Genomic DNA, 11,484 nt, shown 5'->3' on the forward strand with positions numbered 1-11,484 from the left:
TCTCTTAGTACTTCTGCCCCAGTGTTTCCCTTGTGGAGGATTCTTACCCCACTAGTCTTCACAGAGAGTGGAAAAAATGAGATGAAGCAAGCATACTCACAGCGTTTGGTAGAAATTCATGGTGCTACAGTCTGTAGGGGTAAAAATCAATGATGCTTTTTCACTTAGCAGAGGCATCTCACACGTGATATATGGAAATTTTTGGCTCCGTGTATGTGATCTGAACACTAAACTCTTCATTTCTTTCTCCTCTTCTCCACTGCGTTACATTTAATTTTTCCTTAACTGAGCAACATTGTGCAGTTGCAGTCATTACAACTGTTCTCAGTCTGGATTTACCTTTGGAGGTCAATACTAATTATTCTCCATACATCCCCCATTTCAGAACTGCAAGCAGCTTTCATGTCTTCTCTATTTTTTTCAGTTACTCCAGAAAAAGGTATTAACTCACCCTACAAGTCTTGCCATGGGGCTGTTCTGCCATTCATACAAAGAAAATTGTCTTTCTTCTCTGCAGAGTACAATGAATTTTTCATCTTCTCACCACACAGTTAAGTCTCTCAAAGAATAAAAGTAAATACAAAATTAGCAAGGATTCAGTAACAGTAGGTCAGCTATAAATACTTGTAAATGGGAAACATATAGTGAACATCTTTGGAATTACAACATTACAGCATTCTGATTTTAGGAAAGTTACAATTAAGCTCCACTTCCATACAACCAGCTCTATATTACAAACTCAACAAAAACGTATGGTGGAGCAGAAGTCCTACTCAGTGCACCTCGTGCCTTTTACCCAGTTATTCAGATACAGCACTGTCACAGTTCTGGCCTGATTTGACCTGGTTCCTTGACTAAATGGCACAGAGGGACCCTGAGATGGGTCTAAAAACAAAACAGCAGCAACGAGCTAAAGGAGAAAATTAATTCACTAAATATTAGAGCACAGTGTGAGAGAATGCAATAGAACACAATACAATTGGAATTGTAGCTAATAAACTAAACAAGAGATTGTCCAAAACCAAAGGCCTTACTCTAATGTTGAAGGTGAGACAGCTAGGGAGCATACACTGCAGAGCCAAGCAGAAAAAGAAGTCTCATGACTCCCAGTTTTCTCTTTCCCTTTAAACAGAAAATGGAAATGGAACAGTGAAGTATTCTGGGAGATACAGTTCATTCTTTCTCTTCTGTGAAATGTACCTGGAACTATCAACAATCCATGGAACTGAAGCCTTAACTCTTTAACTCCCCGTGCATTACCTGATGCTATGATGTGGAATACCAATAGCAGAAATCTTGAAACCACCACAAGTATGCCAGGGGACAACATCAGGGCCAACATTGTCTATCTTCATTAATGACCTGAACGTCTGGACAAAGTGCACTCTCATCAAGTTTGCAGATGGTACAACATTGCTGCTGAGGCACTAGTTGAGTGTGCTGCCATTCAAAGGGAGCTGGATTGGCTGCAGTATTAGGCTGAAAAGAATCATGTGATATTCAACAAGAAGAAATGCAAAGTCCTGTGTCTGTCAAGGAATGACTCCCCAGTACATCATGACAGGATGAGGAGAAGCACTACAGAAAGGAATCTGGGTTCTGCAGGACAAAAAGCTGACCACAAGCCAATACTGTGCCTTCACAGCAGAGGAGGTCAGCGACCTCCAGAGTCGCGTTAGGCAAGGCATTGACAGCAGGTCAGCAGAGGAATTCCCTCTCCTGTACTCAGTCCTGGTGCGATACATCTGGAGCTCTGGGCTTACTGGTATGAGACAGGAAGCTACTGCAGCAGGTGCAGTGAAGGGGCACAAAAATAACAAAGGAAGAGGATAATGTGACATGAAGAGAAGCTGAAAGAACTGAGACTGTTCAGCCTGGAAAAGAAGAGGCTTAGGGGGATCTTGTTGATGATATAAATTCTTGATAGGAAGGAATGAAGAAGAGGAAGCCAGATTCTGCCCAGTGACAGGATAACAAGTGATGAACACAAAGTGAACACCTGTGAAAGTCTATATAAATAGGAAAAACAAAACAAAAAAACAACCGTTTTACTCCAGGAGAAGTCAAACACTGGAACAGATTGCCCAGAGAGGTGATGGAATTTCTGGAGATGCTCAAGCCCAATTGGACACGTCTGCGAGCAACACCCTGCCTGAGCAAGCAGTGGACTAGAACATCTCCAAAGGTGCCCTTCCAGAATCTGTGATTCCAATTGAAATTCTCTGAAATTACTCTTCTTGTACCTTTGGGTGCTCCCAGATGAAATCATTAGGAATCACACAACTTCTTTCCCCAATAGGATATAAGAATCTAACACCTAGAGACCTGTATTTTTCAAGACTGTCGTGTTGTAAGCATTTACACAGCTTCATTTTTCATGTGAAGCTATATTCATTCAATCTGGAGTTTACTTTAAGTAGTTTAGACCACACTTCAGAACTTCATCACATCAGTGGTTCCACCCTCAGTCTAAAGGTAATGCTGCTTTTCCTGAATACTCTCTGATTTGGCCCTGAGAGCTCACAAGCTACACCTGCTCACTAACTGAAAATACAGCAGCAAAAATTATTTCCTGATTTGTTCGCTTGCATCAGCCCAAGACATTTCCAAACCAAACCCTCCAGGTGGGCTGAGAGGGTATGGTCTATCTCCTCTGGTTCCTGACTACTGAGTCCCACCACGTCAGAAAGTACAGCACGTCAAAAAGTCTGTGCAGTGCTCAAAAGTGAGATGGGGAGAAGCTAGGTTGGCACGATGAGATATTCTGCACAGCCCTTACTAAGCTGATGCTCAGATAAATCCCTGCTGTCTAGTGTAAACTCCTTTACCTTTTACCTCCAGTTACCTCATCTAATGATCCTCTAGTAAGATGAGGTATATCCATTATGCCCTATCCCCCATTCTTCAGGTGCCCTCTGTGCTCTGTCTGAAGTCAACTCAGGCTCTGCAGGTGGCAGTATGCCCTACCTGTTGCTAAGTCCACACGATCTCCTTTCCCTACCATGACACTGCTACCCAAAGCTTGCACAGTCTTAGAAGAAAAACAAAAGGACAAAAATGTTCTCCAGAAAATAAGTCCCCTTCTGTTAGCCTGGGCTCATGTAAGGGCCAGTCACTGAAGGAAGCTGTCGTAGCTTGGCCAGGTTTGGTGAGAGGGAGCTAAGGGATCTATGGACTGGGAAGACAAAAGGGTGGGGGAAGAGGCAAGAAAACCAGCAGCAGTGAACTAAGGGAAAAACTTCATTTAAAAAATACAGTGGCACAATGTGAGATAATAGAATACGATGGGATTTGGAGTTAATAACTCAAATAAAACAGGAGAGAGTTTACAAAACTGTATTCCTTACTCTAACGCTATAGGAGAGACAGCCAGGAGCACAAAGAGCAAAGAGAGGCAGTCTTGAGACTCCGCCAGTTTTATCTTTTTGTTCGAATGGAAATGGAACAATGAAGTCTTCTGAGAGTTGTAGCTCACTCTTTTCTTCTGAGACCAGGAAACCAGAAATGCTGACAAGCCACTGAGCTGCAGTACTAACCCTTTAACTCCCAGTACAGTGTGATGTTATGATGTGGAACACTGACCAAAAATCATAAGACCACAACAAGAGAGGATCTCTTGGAGCTAGGCTGCTTCCTGGGAAGGAGTGCTGTGTAGCCATAGAGCGCCTTCACCAGTTGTGGGAGCACAATTTTTCTTGCTATGATTACTGGTCTACCTGTGAATGCTTTGCCCGGTATCTCCAAGAATCTGTCAGAAGCAATTTTGCTTCTTTGTGAGCAGGGCACCTACATTACCTTTATGTTGTGTGTTCAGACAGTGCTAGTCTGCAGCCACGTGCAAAGCCCTACGAAATCATTAGGGAAAAACTTGTGCCAAGACATCTGAAGGCACTTCTCCAGAAAATACAGGTGGGCAAAACACTGTGCACCTTCTCTCTGCCTTTGATCTCTTACTCTGATTCCCTGAGAAGGAAAGTGCAGAGGCTGAAAGGGAACCACAGGGCACTTCGACAGCCCGTCCACCAGTAGGGATGCATGCGGGACCGTGGCTATGCAACATGCCCACAGAGCCACTTGTCTTCAGCTCTGACAGCTACCTGCAAGTCTTGGACTTCAGTGACTCTGAATAGGGTGCTCACTCTTAACTACTGATACACTACAAAACATTTCAGATAGTTACATTCAGTACTGTTGGAGCAAAGGTTTACTCTAGCTTCAATACATGGAAAACAGAATTTGCTTCTAAGGCCTCCAAGGGTAGACATAATGGCCGCAATAAAATAAATCAGTGATCTACATTTGCTGCTGTTGTCCATCCCAAACATTTCACTGTCGGAGCATAATCAGCTGAGACTACAGATGAGCCTTTAAGAAATTAGCTTAGGAGTTACTGTGCTGTGATCAAGTTACAAAACAACAAGAGGCTCTAATACTTGGATTCAAAGTGCATGAAATTGCTATTCAGTGTGAAGAATGATCATTTAATAAACCAACCTTCTTGCCTTTCATCTGTCTTCATCATTTTCACCACAAGACTTACAGAAACGTCATTAGAAATTGACAGGCATCTCAGTTCAAACGCAGCCTCCTTCTGTAACATAACAAATACTTAATTGCCACCCAGGGAGTAGGAATATATTGAAGTTTCCCCCACAGCCTTATGGAGTTTGCATCCAGGTCACCTACGTTCCTATAGAGCATGCGAAGCACAAGGAACAGATGTAAAAGTATATACACACACTCAATTCACACCTCTCTACTTCTGTTCATTTTTTTCTCATGTGAACAAATGAAGAACCCATCTGGAGATCAAGGGGAAAACAAACAAAAACTGCACATAAATAGAAGGCATTCTGGGAGCCTGTATTGATTGTAAGCCTGTGTAGCTACTTCTACTATAAACAGTAATTGAATAAATTGTTGATATGGTTTTCAGACTAAGAATTAGAGCCACATTTAACTCTCTTTCAGGCAAAGTCCCTGATCATGAGGCTTTCAGCTTTGCTCTTGTTGATGTTTCCTCACTGGGGAGCGGGAGGCAACTCTATGCTGAGCAGTTCATCAGCAGGATCTGTCTGGACACCGACATGAGGACACCTATGTTCAGGAAAGCAATTAACTGGAAATTGAATCTCACTCTTCCTCTGAAAAGTTGCAGTCTTCTTGACAACATTTTTAGATGACTTTATAAGAACAGAAAAAAAATCCATAAAGACATGATTTAATTAAAATTTGTCACCTTCGCTTGATCTTAAAGAGCACTTTCTCTATTAACAAATTTGATACATGAAGAAGGAAAGACAATTCAATCTCTACAATCTCCACTAGATCTTTTTTTTATCTCTCTCCATCAAAATATTTCTAATCCCTTTCTACACCCTTGGTATTCACCCAAAAGCTAATATTAAAATCCACCCCATCTTCATTCTTATTTTCATCTTTATAGATCAAAAGTATTTAAGATAATCTGTGATCCTGAGCAGATCCCAAGCAGCAGCCCAAATACAATGTGACGCAGAATAGAAAAAAAAGGATATGCAATAACTATTTCTCCTGCTATCATAGAATCACCGAGGTTGGAAAAGACCTGCAAGATCATCACCAATGTTTCTCACTAAACCACGTCCCTCAACACAACATCTGAACGTTCCTTGAATGCCTCCTGGGCCGGTGACTCCACCACCTCCCTGGGCAGCCCATTCCAGTGCCTGCCCACTCTTTCAGAGAAGTACTATTTCCTAATGTCCAACCTGAAGCTCCCCTGGTGCAACTCGAGGCCATTTCCTCCAGTCGTGTCACTAGTTACGTGGGAGAAGAGGCCGAGACCAGCTGGCTACAACTTCCCTTCAGGTAGGTAGAGAGAGCTATAACGTCTCTCCTGAGCTTCCTCTCCAGCAGATTGAACAATGCCAGCTCCCTCAGCCAAGTTGGTAACAGCCTACAGCACCCTGTTAAAGAGAGGAGCTGCATAATATTGTGGCAGATTAAAATTACTCAAGTACCCCAATAGGCAGGAAGGTAAATATTAAAACTAAAGTCCAGTGGGATCAAAAGAACCAAACATATAATTTCCAATCATGCAAATCTTAATTTCATTATTAGGGAGTCCCAAACTTCATGGAAACCAGGAGGATTCACCTCTCAAATAGATTTTACTAAGGGTGTTTTATCGTAGAGTTCTGCACTGAGCTCTCAGGTTTCCTATAAAGCTGCAAGGAAATCTGCCCCTCCAGCAAGTCTGTTACCTTGAACACATCCCATGTCACAGTGCATTTGGGAAGAGTGACAACTGCTAACTCTCCTTGTACACTTGTGTGTGCATTTACCCTAGAGGCCTCCCTGTAAGCAGTAAGCAAAGGCTGTCATTGCTCCAGATGTGTGATAATACGAGATCAATGTCTGAAGCAGCCTGTCTGACAGTGAATCTCTGCTTTGAGGAAGATGAGGAAGAAGGTTAGATATTACACGGACTTCTTCATTATTCACATCTGTCACTTCTATCTCAAGCCGTGCGTAACTGTCTTATTTTGTAGGTTTTCTTCACAGCTGCAAAGTTCAAGTCTTTTGCTTCTGCCTTGCTACACATTCCACTGGAGCCACAGATAAGGTGCAAGATGGGCACCCTAGCAGATATTCCCCCAGACAACAGAGGAGATGCAGCCAGCACAGCTGCTGCTGCCACATGGCATTTCTTATCCCCCTGACATTTCAAAACCACAGGAACAGCTTCAGCTGTCAGTGAAGTGCTTTCTGAGAAGGCATACTGTTTTGGAAAGAGTAAAGCCATACTGCCACACTATGTAGTACAGGAGATGAACCAAAGATATGCATACACTACAATTCACACCAAGATTTACATACATACTAAATAGAGATATAGAGAGTTTTTTAGATGGCTTTCTTAAAGTGACTTCCAGCTCGAGGCAAGGCAAAAATAAGAGATACATAAAATGAATACATAATAAGCAGTTAAGTTAAAAAAAGAAAAAAGAAGAGGGCTCAGGTAAGGTCAATTTGCAATAGCTTAATAGGTTTGGGATGAAAGATGGGATTTGTGACTGTGATCAATCTTTAATACTTAGAGTTAAGGTCTACATGAAAATCTTTCAAAATGGAAAGACTCATTGGTATACCCTTACCTTTGTCAGCTGCTCACTTCTTAACTGTATACTGATGATCTTAAAGACAACTGCCATAGTCTATTTCAGGCTATGAGTAAATACATGGAGAATACTCAGTTCTGCAGTGCTGGCTGTCTTGTTATCTTTTTGGCAAAAATGCCGGTGGCTGAATGGTGCCTTTAGAAAGACCTGACATTTCCCAAGCAAGCCTGGAAAGGAACACGTTCTATCTTCTTTTCCCTACAAAGTTCCTGCTTAGCCCACATTTCTGATTCAACAGAAGGGGAATGCAAGCTCATCAAATATGCCTGTAGTGTATGGCTACAGCTCTCCTGAGCTCTAAAACATTACATCTTTTTCTGCGAAAGGTACATTTGGCATGCAGGTTTGCCCAGGGAATATCAGCTTCTATGTTCTCCTTCATCATTCTATTCCATTTAGTCAGAGCTGCAGCCAAACAGAGAATGCCATGACCATTGCTACAAACATCTCAAATGATCTCTAAAAAGTCAGAAAGAAGATCTGAACTTTGAGACTAATGATGACTGATGATGGTTACTGCCTGACTTTGTAGCCCCATCATCTGGAAACAGTGATGAAGTGAGAACATACATGCACACACAGCTCCAGAAATTAGATTTCCTGCACCATAAATTGACCACTTTCAATGGTCATTTCTTTCTAATAACTTGCAACTTTCCATCCTGCAACAAAACATCATCCTTCAACCCAGTAGAGATCTGTATTGTTTCCTTTATGTTTTGAAAGTTTTTATGAGGTAAGAAGAGGCCAAGGGGAGAAGTTGGACATACTGCCCATTTTCTGCTGAGCCATACCTGTAACATACTCTGTGGGATCCTCTTACTCTCCACAGCATGTCATTTTTAATTGCCATATCATAAAATAGTTTTTAATGCATTGAACATTAAGGGATTTAAATCTCTTTAATGCTCCTGGATGGTAACCTCTCAAGGTTCATACTGAGGCCAGCTCCATATAATACATAGAATGTGGGCAAAAAAGCAATAACAGAAATTAATGACAAGTATTGTAGAGAATATGTGAAACACTTGAAATCAGATCTCTAGGAGTTTTGCATTTCCAATAATAAGCCAAAGCAGTAAGTGAGGGAGGAAGGAAGGAGGGAAGGAATATTTCTGTTCTTTCCGGGGTAAAGTCATTTATTACTCTCCAAGCAAAAGGTTTTTACAATTTAATACAGGTCAATACTGTCAAGATGTGTGAAATCAAACCTATACAAGGAAGAACCCACAACAGCAATCAGATGTGCATAGGCTGGGGTAAAGCAATATGAAAGCCATGGTATCACTGTACTCAATGGAAGGTTAATCTTGAAGATATGAAAGTGCTGTCAGCAGAGGTATATGCAATGTTTCAAAAATAGTAATGTATACAATGCAATATGAGCCAGTCTGGGGAATGTAACAGCTGTCTTATCCTGACTAACTATGCAATGTACAGAAATCTGTGATTATTTAAGAAATGTGGATAGCAATACCTATACTAGCAGGAGCGAATGGGATCATTTTAGCTAAGATGAAGATTTTCCTATCAAATTATCTCCAAAGAATGAAGAGAAATCAAATTTATGTAACTGAGTTTGTTCAGCATATAGGTATTTGAAACCAATTAAGGTTATTTAGATACTTTGTGTCATTAATGAGCAGTTTCAGATAAGGAAAAGCTCTCTCAACGCTCCATTAACAAGCCCAGCAACACTTGTGAAATGAGCTGCAGCTTGGACACACATCAGTGCATCAGGTCATACAGGAGGAAATGCCTTTTCAGAGCACATTTTGGCTGTTATCACAGAACCAGTCAGAAAGCTCCCCATCTGTCTTTCCCAAAGGTATTTTTAGTATCCGAGACAAAGACTTGTTACAAAAGCCTATTAGAATCCTAACAGTTGATAATTGTGGGGTTATTTTATTAAGGTTATTCTTTTCTGCTAGTTTCAGTGTCTGAACTAAATGACGTTCATTAGTTTGCAAATATTAGGTCTTGTACCTAAGTGCATGTATTTGTAAGTATCCCAGTAGATATCTATGATACATGAGCACTGACAAGTTTCCATAATGAATGACAGTGCTTGGAATACCAAATTCATTCTTGCTTACATAAAGGATTTTTTCTAATTCTATTTGAATTATTCTAAATTATTCTAAATAATACACAATCTTTTCTGCTTATTATATGGGTACAAAAGCACGTCACTTGTAACCACTATGCTATTTTGCATATGTCTATGTCATCTCTGAAGTTTTGAAAACTTCAGATTCAAAAAGAAGCTTCATCTCATCTCACATTACTGACATGCCAACCGTAACTGTTAAGTTGTTCTGAGTATCCCATAGCCAAAGAAAATGCCAATTTTGCATATTTTTCCTTTTCATAAATTCTTCCTCAATTCTAAAGGCATTTTCCATAGAATAACAGAGACTTCTGTGTTCAAGCAAGTCCATCTGTTAGAAGTTAGATAATTTAACAGATTCATCTTCTCAGGCTAAGTTTATACTCAGCAGCTTTCCAGGAGTAGTGCCCAAGTGATCATGACGGCCAAGTTCAAGGCTGGGCAAGCTGTAGTCAAGGTCTCTACCTACTGCAGTTTAACAGTCACAACAAGGCTGAATCAGTCCTTCATCCAGTGAATCAATATATTAAAGCTAGACTCAAACTACAGCAAATCTCAAACGCACAAATGCAGACTTCTGCTCCGACCTGCACAACATCTGAATGAATGCCATAGGGTAAGCGGGTTAGGTACAAGTCCTACAAAACTCAAAAAATGAAAGACAACAGTCACAAATCACAGCAAATGAAGGGGATTTTAAAGGCTTAGCCTTCTTGCTGTTTGTTGTAGCATGTTTACTTAGCACTGTGAGCATGTCTTCAGTTTACAGATGAAAAACATTGTTTTTACTCATAATGAATAGGCATACAAGAATTCTGAGAACCTTGGTCTTGCCACAGTAAACTCAAGAGACTGGAAACTCTTAAAAAGCACAGTTGGGAAAGCTTTAACAATTCCATCAACAGCAACAAAGTTCTTGACTGCTTGATCAGACTGAAGCAGGGTGGCAATAAATCTCATCAGCTCAGGATGAAGAGGAGGACACCAAAGGAAAAAGAGGACTACATGGAGAAGTCTGCACTTCAATAAATGCCTGGGAAAAAAAAAAAAAAAAAGAGGAAACGACCAAATCTGAGAATAAGGCACAGAGAGGAGTGAATACAGCTGAGATTCATCCAAGCAACAAACTTACGAATGAATCGGTGACGCTGGGGAGATGAAGTCAGCTATGCCACCAAACATTAAGATAGAGATGGTAAACAATACAGAAAACAGAATCAAATGAAACTAGACCTTTGACTTCTAAAACGTCCCCACATAATCACTGCTAAGCTTTCTTTGAGCAAACCTAGAACTATGCCTGCTTTCTTGTTAACCTAGGAAGAAATCAAAGCTCGTAGTCCAGAATAAAGTTTCAAGCCAAACTGGATTACCAAGGTAAAAATCAAGAATCTGTAAACAAGGGTAGGAATATCAGATGAAAAGCCAGAAATGTAGTTAAAAGGCAGGCAGTGCCCAGGGATTTGAGATAAAGGGCAAAGACTTCACCTACAGACCAGTAAATTGACACTGCACATGCTACTGCAACTGAAGAGCGTGGGAAGCCTCCTCAGCCCTCTGATTGCTATTAAATCTTGGTAGAGGAGATCCTAACAGAAAAGAAATTAGCTTCAAGCCAATTACAAATAAAAATCCTTTCATTCAGCTGCGTTTGCCATGTTGTACACTGATACTCTCTTCCAAATAATAATAATTTTTTCAAAAGTATGATTTCAAGCTTTATTTTCTTTTCTACTAAAAGCTTCTAATAGGAGAAGGGAAATTCTGATCTTTCTGTTGACATTAAACTTGTCTGCAAGGCCCATAATGTGACTTAATTGCATATTAGGACACAGATTTCCATTGCTCTGGCCCCACACCATCAGTTTGAGTAGTGTGTTAAATGCAGCATATTTCAGATCAAAAGCCAGATGCCTTGACCATGCAACCCCTACCGTGAGTCTTTTACTGAACTCCATGAATTCATGTATGACTGTAATGCACCCTGAGCCTTCTGAGTTCATAGGATGACACTGTTTAGGCATCTCATACTGCTGCTGAGACCTTCAGCTCCAATTCTATCTATCTGATCCATACTGAATCTTCTTCATTAATTTGTCAGTCCATCACCAAGAAAAAGCCCAGTCCCTCTACACACGGATGCAATAAGGGAACCCCAGGTTATGAAGGCAATATTTACATCCAGATGCTTTTTCACTTTTTCTTAGGGCC

The sequence above is a fragment of the Phasianus colchicus genome, chromosome Z, assembly GCF_987193195.1.
Source record: "Phasianus colchicus chromosome Z, bPhaCol1.hap1.1, whole genome shotgun sequence".
Classification (NCBI taxonomy): Eukaryota; Metazoa; Chordata; class Aves; order Galliformes; family Phasianidae; genus Phasianus; species Phasianus colchicus.